Source organism: Stenella coeruleoalba, assembly GCF_951394435.1.
Source record: "Stenella coeruleoalba genome assembly, chromosome: 15".
NCBI lineage: Eukaryota > Metazoa > Chordata > Mammalia > Artiodactyla > Delphinidae > Stenella > Stenella coeruleoalba.
Window position 1 is genome coordinate 15587746 of NC_137161.1, and position 15590 is coordinate 15603335.

Genomic DNA, 15590 nt, shown 5'->3' on the forward strand with positions numbered 1-15590 from the left:
GCTTTATTTTTAGCAATGGTGTCAGCAAGTTTGCTTTTCTGATTCCTGCTCAGACTTCAGAGGAACAGAAACCTGGCCTACAGTCTCAGAGTGGGCCCGGGTGGGGCACCAAGGATCTATAGCCCGAGAAGGGCCTGAGCAGAGCTTATGGGGCCAGTAGGGGTGGAGGGAGCTTGCTCTCAGGGGAAGGGCTGGGTCCACTCCGGGGACAGTTAATGAGTCCTGGTCCTGAGCACAGCTGGGTCAGTGAGGCCTGGGTTTAAGTTCCAGCTCATCCACTGTCTACCTGGGTATCTGTGGATAGAAGCCTTCTGCTTCTCTGCACCTTAGTTTTCCCATGTGAGAAATGGGGGTGATGGTCAGGCCCACCTCCTGCATTATAAAAGACACCATATGTCACTTTCCAGGTGCCCAGGAGCCACTTTTCCTCCCTTTTTACAACTGACTGCCTGCTGATGTCAGGAATTCTTTTTCCAGAAGCAGGGCCAAGAGACTGTGGAGCGCTGTCCGCACTAGGAACATTCACAGACATTGCTAAGGGAGCCTCACTCCCCAGTGCAGGAAGCCGGGCTGCAGAGGAGAAGAGACCCCGCTTGCCAAGTCCTCACAGCCAGGCAGCGGCTGAGTCAGAACTTGAACTCAGGGCCGTCTGGCCCCCCAGGGTCACGATCCTTCGCATACACGGTGCCGCCTCATCAGACAAGATGCTGGGGGCTTTATCACCCTCCAGTGGCCTCTCAGATCTCACTTTCCTAATCTCTAAGGTGGGTTTGAGGAGCGCTGGCTTCCCGCCCCCACTGTTGTGAGCATCTCATGAGACGAAGCTGAGAGGTGCTTTGTCAGATGGGTCCGCTGGCGGGGGAGTATTACTGGGGCCACGAGGAGCTGTCTGGCCCTGCCAGGCAGGTGACTCTGCCCTGTGCTTGGCATTTTCGGTTCCGCAGCTCTATTTTAAGCCAGAGGAGGTTAGAGTTTGTTATGTGTGTTTCTCAGCTTGGAGAACCGTCAGCTGAGCAGTCACCAAAAACAGCAACACCCCAAGGCACTCCCTGAAGCTCTCCCTCCCTCCGCCTCTCCCTCCCTTCTTTTTCCTTTGGGAACCTGAGGGGACCTAGTGATTTTCCTCTGTCCCTTCATGCCAGAGTCGCACCGGGACCCATCAAGGAGGCTTGGATCTTCTTCTTCCAGAGCTGCAAGTTTGCCAGCCTTGAGGACAACGAGATAGGTGACTCCAGGCCCTAACTGGGTCCTCTACACCTTTCAAAGCGCTTCACGTCCCTGAGAAGGTCAAGGTCCTTCTGAAAGCTGTAGGAGCCAGCAGGCCTTGTCATTCCCACATCAGGGAGAGAAACAGACTCAGACAGAGAATAAAGGCTGCCATCTAAGGTGCCACATAGTAGGTAGGACAGTGGTTAGGAAAGAACGTGAGTTTCTGAGGGAGCCAGACCTCAGTTCTACCTTGGGCAAGTGGCTTCACCTTTCTGAGCCTCAGTTTCCTCATCTGTGACATGGGGGCAAAAGTATCTGCCTACCAGTGTTCCTGTGAGGATTAAATGAAAGCATGAAGGGGCACTCAGCACAGATTAGGTGCCTAGCAAATGTTAGTGCCCCCTCCACCCAATTAATGTCTTCTTTTCCTTTTCTACACAGCTTATTCCCCAGACCTACTGAGATCTTAAGGGATTGATTTTTATAGTTAGAATATAGTTCAGTAATTTTCCAGAAGGTCAGAAGCCCTGGGCATTTTCCCTGATAAGATCTCTCATCTCTCTTCTAAAAGAATGGATTATTTTGACCTCAGGGGATGATAGGTACCAGCTCCTTCGAGATGGCAGCTGTGGCTTTTCTGTAACTTGAGCACCATTTAGGGATCTGGGTGGCAAGAAATTAAAAGCTGCCTTTTGCTAATTTAAAGAACATTATAGGTAGGATTTGGCAGGGGTGGGGGGGCTCTTCCAGAATCTTCCAGGCACTGGAAGACAAGCTACATGGCTTGGGGGACCCAGAGAGATGGAACCTATTGCCTGGGAAACAGCATAGCCACACCCATGTGTGGGCACCATGGTTCCCAGGCTTGTGAAGATATTACTTGGGGAGGGTAGGGGGGGCGACAAATGACAGCTGTCTGAGCATGACCCTGTCTCTGGCTGTTGGGACCCTCCAGGGCTGCTCTGAGGATTCCTAACACGTGTTTGTGGCCATTTGGTTGGAGCCATTGGGAGTTTGTTCTTCACCTTCCTAAGGATGGATATCTTTAAGTTACTGAAGATACTAAAGCCTTTATTCTGGTTAATAATTTTAAAAACTGATAGAAGTATGGGGGGGTTATTAAACCATTCTCTCTACTTTGGTTTACAATTGAGAATTTCCTCACTGAAAGGCTTTTTTGAAAGAGCCTTTTCTCTCTCTCCATCCCCACCCCCACATTTTCCCTGCTGTTCCTTTGGTCTGAGGATTGGATTGGATTAGAAGGACATTTACTGAGCAGTTACTAGACCCAAGCAGGGAGCTAGGCACTTAGCAGGCATCACCTCATGCAGTCCCCACAACAGCAAACACTTTTATGTCGCTGCGCCTTGCAGCATGCGGGATCTTAGTTCCCTGACCAGGGATCGAACCCATGCCCCCTGCAGTGGAATGATACACACCTTGAACATCTGCCACTCTGTTTTTTGAACGTGGGGCTGTTCATTGGCTTTTTGTGCTGTCCTCCTTACGTGAACTACACCAGAATCTACCTTCTGCTTTCTAGTTTTGGTTTATTTCAAGTGAGGCAAGGATCTGAAGACACTTGTGTAGCAACTTGAGTGCAGAATCCCTCTAGATTCTCATGGTGATTTTTTCCAGATCTTTTGTAGTTGTTTCTTCCACACCTCATTTGGCAGCCTGTTTTAGCAACTCATTTTTATTGTTTTCCTAAAAACAAATCTCTTCCTTTTTGCACTCACATTTTATCAGCTTATGGAATATCTAATTAAATGACACCATGACAATAACAAATGTGCTGGCTCAAACTGGCTTGAGAACAAACCCAACAGATTTTTGGCAAACACCTCATTTGTCTTAGCTTGGGCTTCTCTAACAGAAGACCGTGGACTGGGGGTCTTAAACAGCAAACATTTATTTCTCACAGTTCTGGAGGCTGGAAGCCTGAGATCAGGGTGCCATTATGGTTGGATTCTTGGCGAAAGCCTTTTTCCTGGTTTACAGACTGCCATCTTTTCACGGTATTCTCACATGGTGGAGAGAAGGAGCAAGCTCTCCTATCTCTTCCTGTGAGGGCACTATCCCATCCATGAGGACTCTACCCTCGTGACCTAGTTACCTCCCCAAAGCTCCGCCTCCTAACACCATCACATTGGGGGTTAGGATTTCAGCGTACACATTTTGGGGGAGACACAAGCTTTCAGCCCATAACAGCATTCTACTGGAGAGAGCAGAAGGGAGCAAGGGCGCCAGAGAGTGACCTCCTGTGAGCGTTCATTATGCCTGGGGCAGGAGTGTTGCACTCAGGTGGAACGGAGAGCACTGGTTAGCCTGGTGAACTGATTAAACAGACATTATTAAGGAGAGTTTCTTTGCCTCACTAACTCTGTCAGACTGTAGGGTGGAGTTGGCTCTGGAAGACACTTGCCCAGCCAGAGACTACATTTCCCAGCCTCCTTTGCTTCCAAGTATGACCATGGGGCTAGACCCCACCAATGGAGTGTGAGTGGGGGGTGATGTCACTTCCAGGTGGGCGTCTTTAGGAAGCAGGTGAGCTTCTCCTTTCCTGCCTGCAATTTAGAGGTAGAAGGCCCGGAGGCTCAGGAGCTGGTGGAGCTGTAACATGTAAGTCACCCGGCTCATCACGTGAAGGAAAGCTGCCCTCCAACCAGGAACACCTGCCTTGGAATATTATGTGAGTAAGAAATAAACCTCTCTTGTGTTAAGCCACTGAATTTTGGGGTTTGCTTGTTATAGCAGCTACAAGTGAACCCTGATTAATAAGCTTACCTTATAGGGCAGTTGTGAAAATTAAATTAGATGATATGCATGTAACAGACTCTTAAATGGGACTTTCCTATTGTCTTGTATTTCCAGTTAACAGTTAAGCCTCAGTTAAGCCTCAACACAGGGCCGCAAGGTGCTGAATACCCCCATATTTCAGAAAGCCATGAGACACACACCAGCAGGACTGTTTTAGGGGCGTCATACCGGCTTTTCTCCCACTCCATCCCCACCCCCCTCAGCCTCCGCGAGCAGAAGACTAGAATTTGAGAATAATTTTCTAGAATAGGGAGAAATGATATACCTTTTCTGCTCTCCTGGGAGAAGAAAGGATCCCACACCCACCCCCATCCTGAGACGTCCCACTTGTAGAGATTTTGGGTTCCTGCCAGAAGTGGTGAGTGGTAGCTGGTTTCCTGACCATTTGTGAGGCAGGCTTGCAGATCCGCCCTCAGTGTGTGTTTGAGCAGAGAAAAAGTGATCAGAGAGAGCTGGCAGGAAGGGGGGCATCCTGTACACCCATCACTTAGCTGAACAAGAATGGGTGAGCTTCCCGTGAGCTGAATGGGTGCCGGGCCATCTGACCTGGGCCCTGCCCCAAAGGGATGATCCTTGTGCTTCCCAGGAAAGAGGACCCTGGCAGAAAGAGGCTGTGAAGTGCACTTCTGGGGACAGGGTCTAAGAGAGGTCAAGGGGTCCAGATATCCCCCAGCAGTCAGGAGACCACTACAGGGACCCCTGAATAAGCTAGTCATGTGGTCCAGGAACACTAGCCTTTAAACACTTTCCACACAAAAGGAATCCACCTCCCTGAGGGGACTCAAAGCAACACCAGCTACATTTTTTCCCCCCTTTCCTCCACTGCTCCTTCCAGGCCTCATAAACAGGAGAAGCTAGAACTCAAATGGGGAGGATGGAAAAGGTTTCTAGAGGGACCCTCACACTCTCTCAGTGCTGCAGAGGAATGTAATGCAGAGACTAAGGGCAACCGTCCAGAGCCAGACAGCCTGGATTTGAATTCTGTGTCTCTAACTTACTAGCTGTGTGACCTTGGGCAAGTTACCTCATCTCTCTGGGCCTTAGTATCTGTAAGATGCCATTAATAATAGTACGTACCTCATATCCTCATAGCACTGTAAGGTGCCTGTAGTTAGACTATTTAATAGTTTATTAAATTAAATAACAATGCATTATTGAGGTGAAGGGTCAAGCTTGATTTAGAGGAGGTGTTAAATAGTATATAATTAGATGTTCAATCCATACTGAAAGGCATGGGGCAATGAGAGATTTGACTGGATGTGTTCAAAGGCAATGGGTGAAGAAAAACTAGATCCATTTATGTGTGTCCCTCACCAAATTCAGATTATTCAATAAGCCAGTTACACGTGTGACGTATTTAGATCAGTTTGGGACACATTGAAACCCTCAATACATGTTAACTATTATTATTCAAACTTGTGCCAGGTCAGAAATCGAATCCCTTCTAAGTTTTATTAGTTTTGAGGGATAATAAGAATGACTATTTTTGTGGTGGCATAAAGCAGTGATTCTCATACTTTTTGGTCTTCATAAAACCATCCAACTGCGTAAAATATTTGTGAATCCAAATCACATTGCCAACTCCATTTGCAAAGTAGAAACAATGGGGAAAAATGAGCAAGTACTATATTTATAATCCTCCTCATTTTATAAAAGAATGAATTTCACAACCCCTCAAATGAGGAAGGTCGTAAGTTCGGAGTAAAAGACAGTCTTACAGGTGGAATCCATTTCGCTTGATGAGATTTCACTGTGTTGTCCTTATTTTTAGTACCAGTTCACTGGCTGGAGTTTGAAGACCTCAGATATAAATTCCCATAGAGTTTGCGAGCCTCCAGAGCCGTTATCCCCTTTAATTCTCACGACTCCCCTGTAAGACTGGGACCATGGCCTACTTTTTCTTTTGAGTATGGAGGTTCAGAGGGGTTAGATGCCTCGTTCAGGGTCACCCAGCTGGAATAAGAAATCAAGCCTGGCTTCAGAATCTCGATATTCCTGGTAAAATACGGTGTTTTCCTCTGGTTTGAATACATGTTGGAGGGGCCTTTCCTGTATGTGGTCATCCAAGCATGAAGTTCCTTTTCTTTTGGGACTCTGTCCTGTCCTAAAGCAGAGATTCTTTTCCCGGAGACAATACCCAAGGATCTGGGGATGAAATTCAGGGATTCCTGAACTTGAAAGGGAAAATAATTGCATCTTTCCACTGACCTTTAGCTAACATCTAGCACTTCAGTTATGAATGGAGAAAACAAAGTAGTAGTAGCAGTACCTATTTGTCACCAAAAGAAATCACAGGTATCTTCATATCACAAAGTAATTATTGTGGATATCTTGAAATGCTGTTTATACTCTCGCCACATTGAAATTATGATAATTGAATCTCGTTGTTTAATATATTCCTAAAAAAGCACATGTAACAATCTCACATACATTTTTTATTTTGGTTACCGTATTTCAATAATTTGTGTCCTTTGTAATCCCATGTATTTGATTTTATGTGTTTAATATGACTTGTCTGAGGAGATCATAGACTTTACCAGTTGCCCAAGGAGTCCTAGGTTCGTAAAGAAAGGTGAAGAACAATGTTCTAGAACCTTGAAGTCCTCCATTGTGTCCTCTGCATGTGATCAGCAGACGAGGGCAGAGAACGAGTGTGGAGGATGGTGAGGGGGGTTTATGGTCTGGGTCTGGAGTCAAGCCCATGGCCAGACCTCGGTCACTGTGGCTGGGAGATGTGGTCTCTCTCTGGGTGCCCAGGAGGGGAACAACCAGCCAGCTGCTGCTCCGTTATCATGCGTTTGCAATGGCTCAGACTCAAGGAGGCGCTGGGATCCCTTGTCTCGGCGATTTCTAGGGAGATGGTGGGGTGGCAAGTGCTGGGCACCAGGCACCATCTTGCTTATCTCATCCGCAGGTGCAACAAGTCTACTGTTGCATGGAGGTGGCACTGGGGGCAGCTAAAGCTTCTCCTCTCAGATCTTACTTCTGCTCCAACGTGCTGTCTGCTTTGTGCCCCAAGAACCCACAGTCTACAGGGGGCTGATGAAATTAGGACAAAATGTACATTTTTGCAAATATAACTGTGGCTTTTGCGTGTGCAGAGCGCTAGAGTTTGCTAAGCACTTTTGTAAGCTGGGCTTATCTCATCCTCACTGCCGCCCTCCAGCAAGGCAGGGCAAAGATGATCATTTCCACTGTGCAGAGTCAGAAACAGCTCACAGGGGAGAATTAGATGCTCAAGGTCACAGATTAGAGGCACAATCAGGGCTAGAACCCAGGCCTCAGTCACCATTCAGCAGATGCGTATTAAATACCTACCATGTACCAGGTCCTGTGCTGGGTTTCAGGGACACAGGGATGAATCAGAAATCTACCTGGCTTCTAGGGAACAAAGCCCAACAGAACGGCCAAGAATAGACAGGTAATTACACTACCGTATACAATTATATTTGTCAAGACTCTTAGTTCAAGTAACAGGAACCCAATTCAAACTAGTTTCAGTAATAAAGGGAGTTTATTGGTTCACATAACTGAAAAGTTTAGGGAAGGATAGCTTCAGGCGCAGCTGGATCTAGCAGCTTGAACCTAGTTGCCTGCCATCTGTTTCTCTTAATTTCTTGGTTCTGTGTGACTAAAGTTTTCAGCACTTCTCATGGTGGCAAATACAGCCTCCAGCAATTGAAGACTTACCTTCTAATAGTTTGCCCACTTGGGTCAAAAGATGGTACCTCTTTCCCAGTTGTTCCAGAAACAGTGTTGGGGTTTTGCATGGAATGGCTGAGCCTCTTGCCTCATGTCATCCTGGATGCGGATGAGGTGGGGGTGAGGTGAAGGCATAAGAGCGAAGGAGCCTGAGTCCCTTAATCATTTGGGGACTACCACATGCACCTACCAGAAGCACCTGTTAGGAATGTTACATAACCGAGAAACAGACTTTGTGCTTTAGACAGTGAGCAGTGGTGTGCTGGGGGGTGCTGGTGGCAAGAGTGGTCTGCCCCCAGAGGCAGGTGAAAAAGGGGTACACTGTGTTTAAAAACTTTTGAAACAATAATAAATGGGCTAAATGCAATCTGCTTTTTATTATCACCACGGGCCAGCAATTCTAAACATCGTCTGCATTAAAATATTCCTTCCCCAGAACACCACTCCCACCATCAACCCTGACCCTTTGGTATGCCACTGGATTTGGGGCCTACTGACTGCTGGAATCTGGTTTGCCAAGACATACATAAGGGTTTATTTATTTATTTTATTTTTGGCTGCCTTGAGTCTTCGTTGCTGCGCGCGGGCTTTCTCTAGTTGCGGCGAGCGGAGGCTACTCTTCGTTGCAGTGCGTGGGCGTCTCGTTGTGGTGACTTCTCTTGTTACAGAGCACGGGCGCTAGGCACATGGGCTCCAGGCGTGTGGGCTTCAGTAGTTGTGGCACGTGGGCTTCAGTAGTTGTGGCTCGCGGGCTCTAGAGCGCAGGCTCAGTAGTTGTGGTGCACGGGCTTAGTTGCTCTGCAGCATGTGAGATCTTCCCAGACCAGGGATCAAACCCGTGTCCCCTGCACTGGCAGGCAGATTCTTAACCACTGCGCCATCAGAGAAGTCCCCCATAAGGGTTTAAATAGCAATCTGATGGACACCCTTATGTACGTACACCACAGTGGTTAAGGAAACATTACAAATATGGCGGTTGCCACAAAATTTGGAAATAAGTTTAGATTTCGTTTGGAGATTAAATTCAGACACCTGAGAAATCTGGCTGAGTTGGTGAAAGGACCCAGGGGGACTTCACTTTGTACGGGGGCCACATCGGGACCCTGGACTGTCCGTCTGTCGTAAGCGGTGAGGCAGTGTGGATGCTACCAGGTTCTAAAACCTTGGGCTTTAAGGGAGTGAGAGTGGGCACAGAGAAGGAATCGAGAGAGGAAGGGAGGGGAATGGGACATGAGTGGGATGGCTCATAGATGAAGAGATGCAGGAGGGTCATTGGGACACGGAGGTCCAGCCCTTGAGGTGAGAAGGGGAGTAAAGTCAAAGTCAACCCCCGTGTTGACCGCCTGCTGGCTTCAGGGCTGGGAGGAAGCTACAGAAGAAGCCCGTGTTAAGTACTGCCCATCCGACAGGAGCAGATGAAGAGACTCAGCCCAGAGATGAGATTGGAAACACTTCCACAAAAGCCAGTGGTGAAGGGCCAGGGGGCAGCAAATGGAACATGGATAGGAACCAGACCAGTGTGGTGGGGCCACTTACAAGTAGGCTTGTTGACTAACCTTGCGATGTCCAAAAGGCCTAGGCTCCTGCCCTGGGGCTCGCCCTAGTGTTGTAATTAATTGCAGTGGAAGAGGAAAAAGATGAAGTTCTTGAGAATTGGCTAAACCATGACCCTGTTGCTAAGAATGTGCGTCAGACCCTAGACCACATTTTAGCCCTGGAGAGGCAGGTGGACTTTTTGATAGCACATGAAATGTGGTGGCCATACGAGGCTTCCCTTTCCCAGGCACCCCCTCCCCCGTGAGGCTGCTCGAGTTGCCCCTTGAAGAGGGTGCCCCACCTTTTGTTACTGCAGTAGCCAGGATGGCCATGGGCTGGTGGGCTGCATCCTTTGCAGCGCTGGACAAAGGACCAACTTGTATGTATATTGATGGGGATAATAGAAGAGAGGAAGAGAGGGAGAAATGGAAGATGTGGGGATAACATGGGGACAGTGGCAGGAGTCAGCACCTGGGCAGGTGAGAGGGGGTGGGAGCCAGGGCCCAGGGAAGGGTTGGCCTCGGTTAGACGTAGAGACTGCAACTCATGAAGAATAATCAGGGGCATCTGTGAAGGGGAAAGGAGTGGCCCAGGCAGAGGGGACAGCTTGGGGAGAGGCCTGGGCCAGAGTGGGGAGCCCCATCCATCCCGTGTAGCTGGAGCGCGGAAGAGGCTGGAAGACATAGCAGCGTGGCGTGGACCCCACCCGGAGGGCACCTCTGAGCCCAGGAGGGCTTTAAGCAGAGTGACATAACCGTAACTGTGCTCAAGAAAGATCCATGTGGCTGTATCATGTGGTCGATCTGTCCAGAGCTGAACTGTGGGCAGAGGGACCGGGGGACAGACACAGGTGTCCTGGCTCAGGGACCAGCAGGGGCTCTTACGGGCATCTGTCTAAATGTTTTAAGAAAGCTGCCGCATTCGACTCAAATAGGAAAGAATCCTAGGCCAGCTCTATCCCTGCCTCACCCTGAGGCCTTGAAACAGGAAGGGAATGGGTCCCAGGCTCCCAGGCTCCTCCCTGCTGGTGGTCATTCACCAAAATGCCACAAGGGGGCAGCAGCACATCACCGTTTTCTTCGTATTCTCATATGAAGTCACGCTATTAAACTTACACAGATTTTAATGAAGTGGAGGGCTTGTTAAAACACAGATTTCCCGACCCCACTTCCAGAGTTTTTGTGGGTTTGGGATGGGACACAAGATATTTGCAATTCTAACCAGTTCCCAGGCGATGATGTTGCTTCCAGTCTGGGGACCCCCCTTTGAGAACTACCAAGGTTGAGGATTGGGAGGGAGGGTCGGGGTGAGCTCTGAGCCACGCAGACACGGACACTGGGAAATCACTGTGAACTGGGCAGCCACTCCCATTTGTCAACTACATATTGACTTTTCTAAGCCCCATTAAATTCCCCCTCCCCGTATTTTTGTTTGTTTGTTTTTTTTTTTTGGCCACAGCGTGGCAGATCTTAGTTCCCCGACCAGGGATCAAATCAGTGCGCCCTGCAGTGGGAGGGAAAAGTCTTAACTACTTTGCCACCAGGGAAGCCCCCTGAATCGCTTTTTAAAGGCAAGACAGGGACTTCCCTGGCGGTCCAGGGGTTAAGACTCCGCGCTCCCAATGCAGGGGGCCTGGACTCGGTCCCTAGTCAGGGAACTAGGTGCTGCGAGCCACAAAAGATCCCCCAGTCAGCAACGAAGATCCCGCAACTGAGACCCGGTGCAGCTGAATGGATACGTAAACATTTTTTAATGAAAAGCAAGGTTCTTTCACTCATTCAATAATGATTGGGCTTGGTCCATCCTGGGCACTGTTCTAGGTCCTGGGAATCCATCAGTGAACAAAGCAGGGAAATTAATTCCCACCGCACGTGGAGTTTGGCAACAAATAGTAAATGTTATAAGTAAGTAAGTTACGTTAAAAGGTGCTAAGTCCATCAAGGGTATTGGAAGAGCTCGGGTGGGTTCTCAGTGAAATGGTGACTTGTGAGTCAGACTTGAAAGAGATCAAGGGGATTTGCCACGTGGGGGAAGATGATGTCAGGCAGCGGGAAGAGCCCGTGCAAAGGTCCTGAGGTGGGAGCAAGTCTGGTGTGTTTGAGGAACAGCAAGGGGGCCAGTGAGGTCAGAGCAGGGAGAGGGTAATTGAGGACAAGGGCAGAGAGGTGACAGGGGCAAGAGCGGGGGGCTTGTAGGTCACGCAAAGGCCTTTAGCTTTCCTCGGAGTGAAAAGGAGCGGCGTGGTCCGATGTGGTTTTTAACAGAATCCCTCTGGCACCCCCTGTGATGAGCAGGAGAAAGTTCCCACAGGTAACCGGGCAGAGATGACGGTGGCCCCAGCCAGGGGGGCGCAGTGGAGCTGGGGATGGTGGTAAGGGGTTATACACAAACACACACGTGCGTGCTATTTCCATAACTAAACCAACTGGGTCAATGTGATTATCCACGCCTCTCCTCTGTCCACGTGACCCACATTCTCGGCCTGAACCCTTTTCTCTATGTCCAGACCTGTGCCGTCTATGATCTCCAACTGCCTCTAGCCACACTGCCCTGGATCACTACCGTCTCCTTGAACTCAGAATGTCTAGGACATGCCCCTCCTATCTGCCACCAATGGGGGCTCACCTCTGCTCTTCCTGGTTGCTGGCGATGTCCCCCCCACCCTCCCCATCCCCCAGCAGAAAGCCCCGGGATGTGTTTGGCCTCTTTTCTCCCCTGCCGATCATATTCATCCTTCCAACGAGATCTCACAGGCATGGTCAGGCCCTGCTGACTCTCCCATCTGCTGCTTTTGTTTTTAATATTTAATTAAATAATTAATTTATTTATTTGGTTGTGCCAGGTCTGAGCTGTGGCAGTTGGGCTCCTTAGTTGTGGCTCACTGGCTTCTTAGTTGTGGCATGTGAACTCTTAGTTGTGGCGTGCCTGTGGGATCTAATTCCCTGACCAGGGATGAACCCAGGCCCCCTGCATTGGGAGCACAGAGTCTTACCCACTGCACCACCAGGGAAATCCCATCCCATCTGCTTCTTTTCCTTCTTTTCTACTCCCGTGGGCCTTACCTCTGAACATGGCAGTGACTGCATTCGGTATAGCCTGGTGGCCAAGAGCAGGGGCCCTGGAGCGGGACCCTCTGGGTTTGAATCCTGGTTTTGCCAGCTTTGAACTGTGTACACTTGAGCTGTTTCCTTAATTTCTCTGTACATCAGTTTCTCCATCTGTGAAATGGGCATAATTATACTTACTTCAAGGGGTTATTGTGAGGGTCAAGTGAGTCGTTACATAGAAGATGCTTGGAACAGAGCCTAGTATATTGTTAACACTCAATGAATGTTAGCTCTCATTTTTATTAGTTTTGCAATAAGTCTTTATTGAGCACCTATTATGTGTAGAAACCTCCATCATACTCAGAGATAATCTGACCCAAGAGAAAGAGCACAGGCCTTGACTCAGCAATCCCACTCCTAGATACATATCCAACAGACATGTTTACCAATATCTAGCAGAAGACATACACTAGAATATTCACCATGCCTTATTCATAATAGCCTCAAACTGGAAACTACCCAAATGCCCTCTGAATGTAGAATAGGTGAATAAAATGTGCTCTATTTACACAATGGAATATTATACAGTGACAAGAAAGAATACATTATTGTTACTTGAATATCATGGATGCAACTAACAAATATAATGGGGCATGGCTGGGCTGGGTCCCTCTGGCTCGGGCTTCAGTGGGGGTAGCCTGAGTTTCACCTGGTGACCTTTGTCCCCAACACCATCCCCTCTTCACAAACAAGAAGATTCCCAGCCTTTGCCTTCACATTAGTCTCTGACTTGCAAAGAATTATCAAGACAGGATGATGATGATAGCTTATTTTCAAGTGAACATAGAGGACTCACTCACCTAATATTCACAATACCCCTACGTGGTGGGTACTCACTCAACACAATGACCCTACAGGGTGGACATTACTATTTATGCCCATTTTACAGATGAAAAAGCTAAAGCACTAGGAGGTCAAGTCAAGGTAATGATAGCTAAAATGTTTATTTAAACCACATAATACTTTGAACAGCCCTCTGTGTTGAGTACTTCCATTATCCGCATTTTAGGAAAAGGAAACCGAGGCACAAAGAAGTTAAGTACCCTGCCTGAGATCTCAGCAGGAAACCAGCCAGGACCGGGCAGGCTGGCTGGGACCACTCTTCATGGCTCTGCTCACAGCTTCTCAGGAGTGAGGTCATGGGCCTTACAGCAAACCTGGCCCAGAGCCCAGCAGCACAACCCTAGGACAACTCATTAATCACTCTGAGTCTCAGTTTACCCACCTCTAAAATGGGAATATCAGCGGCACTTTGTTTTAGGGATGTCTCAAGGGCAACGTGTGATTATGTGGGTAGAGCTCTTTGCAGAGAGAGCCCCCCACGTAGGAATAGTTCAGTGCAAGTTCATTGTTCTCATCCTGGCTCTCAGGATGTTTTCAGAATTGTTCTGGGCAGCGTGTTCAGAGTTTACACTTGCAGAACCAAACCCACCAAATCTCAGCCTGCGAGAGACCACAGACCCAGCCTGGAGAGTCAGCTAAACCTGGCTTGGACTAAAATCCCACCCCAACTGCAAACGCTTTTGGACAGATCACATTTCCAGATCTAGGCTTCCTCATCTGTGAACTAGAGTTAGTTCTATTTTGTGAAGATTAAATGGCTCCAGTGCTGCCTGTGATTCTCAAATTGGGGTACCCGGAGGAGGTGGTACCTGACCGAAGTACTGGAGGCCACCGTACTGAAGAGCAGGTCATTTACCACCTGTGTGCTGGGAATCGCCCTTCCTGGCTCTGTTTTGTACCTTAGAGCACTGCATTCCTGGCCTCCCAGGTCTTCCCAGTAGGTTTGACCGATGGGAGGCACTTCTGGGAACTGGGGGGTGGGAGAGAGCAGAAGCCAGGATCTGTCTCCCCATCTCCATCTGCCTTTTGTCAGGCACACGGCTGCATCTCCGTGGTGGCCCCTGCTCCCAGCAGACAGCTCTGCTGTGATTCCGTCTTTCATCTTCTGGTCCCAGCTTCTGGGCTCTGCCCTCCCTCTGCCTCTCCACCCCGAGGGCTGGTACTGAGGGAAAGAAGTCATTCAGTAAAGAATACTTACTGTATGACTCTATTTACATGAAGTTCAAGAATAAGCTACATCACCTTTGAGGGCGGAGAGGATGATCCAGCCCGAGAAAACTTCCTTTGACGATGGAAATGTTTTACACCTTGACTGAGGTGTTGGTGTGTGCGTTTATAAAGACTCATGAAACCATTAAGACCTGTGCCCTGATGGCGCAGTGGTTAAGAATCTGCCTGCCAATGCAGGGGACATGGCTTCGATCCCTGGTCCTGGAAGATCCCACTTGCTGCGGAGCAACTAAGCCCATGTGCCACAAATACTGAGCCTGCACTCTAGAGCCCGTGAGCCACAACTACTGAGCCCGCCTGCCACAACTACTGAAGCCTGCACGCCTAGAGCCCTTGCTCCGCAACAAGAGAAGCCACCGCAATGAGAAGCTCGCGCACCGTGACAAAGAGTAGCCCCCGCTCGCCGCAACTAGAGAAAGCCAGCACACAGCAACGAAGACCCAACGCGGCCAAAGATAAAAATAAAAGACCTGTGCATTTAACTGGGTGTGCCTCATCCCTCAATCAAATTAGTTTAAATAAGAAGAAATCCTGGAAAATACCAAGAGTGTTTTCTAATTTCCTGGTTGGATCCTGATGAAAACACAGTTTTTATTTTTAAACAAACACAGGTAGACCACCAAAGAGGATATAAAATTTGTATGTAGGGATTTTTTTGTCTTTAAACAATAAAACATGAGACGTCAAACGGAACTTCACACATGGGTTGGTTTATTTCAGGCCGTGTTCCCCAGTCTCTGGAAGGTACTCTTCATCATCCCCTGCTTCTCTCTAGTCAGAAATGTTTCCAAGCACTGACCCGTATGAAATGTCTGGCTTGGCCTGGTGCATTGCAGAGTCTCAAAAAAGGTTAATTCTTACTAATACAAGTTGGGTTTAAGGGGTCAAGTTAAGGCCTGTTTTCTGACTTTCTTCAAGACAGAGTGATTTCACCTTGTGATTTTTACAAAGAATTCAGCCCCTGAATTCTGCCCATGGTTGGGGGCGGGGAGGGCTTTCTCAGACAGCACAGGCTTGACACATAGGCACATATTCAGGGATATTCTTACATCGCTCCAGGAAGGGAAGCAGGAGATTCAGAACATCTGTGCCCTCTTTAGCATACCCCCAGAAAAATAGCCCATCCAGCCCAGCACCTGCCTC

The 15590-nt window shown here is 48.6% G+C and overlaps 1 protein-coding gene across 1 annotated transcript in view; it reads left to right on the plus strand.

Annotated features, from left to right (window-relative positions):
* Window positions 1-3883: 3883 nt before the first annotated feature.
* Window positions 3884-15590, plus strand: part of ADA (adenosine deaminase) — a gene marked incomplete at its 3' end in the record, with an annotated part of 107447 nt that continues 95740 nt past the window's right edge. The window contains exon 1 of the mRNA XM_079943935.1: window positions 3884-3901. The remainder of the gene's footprint in view (window positions 3902-15590) is intronic.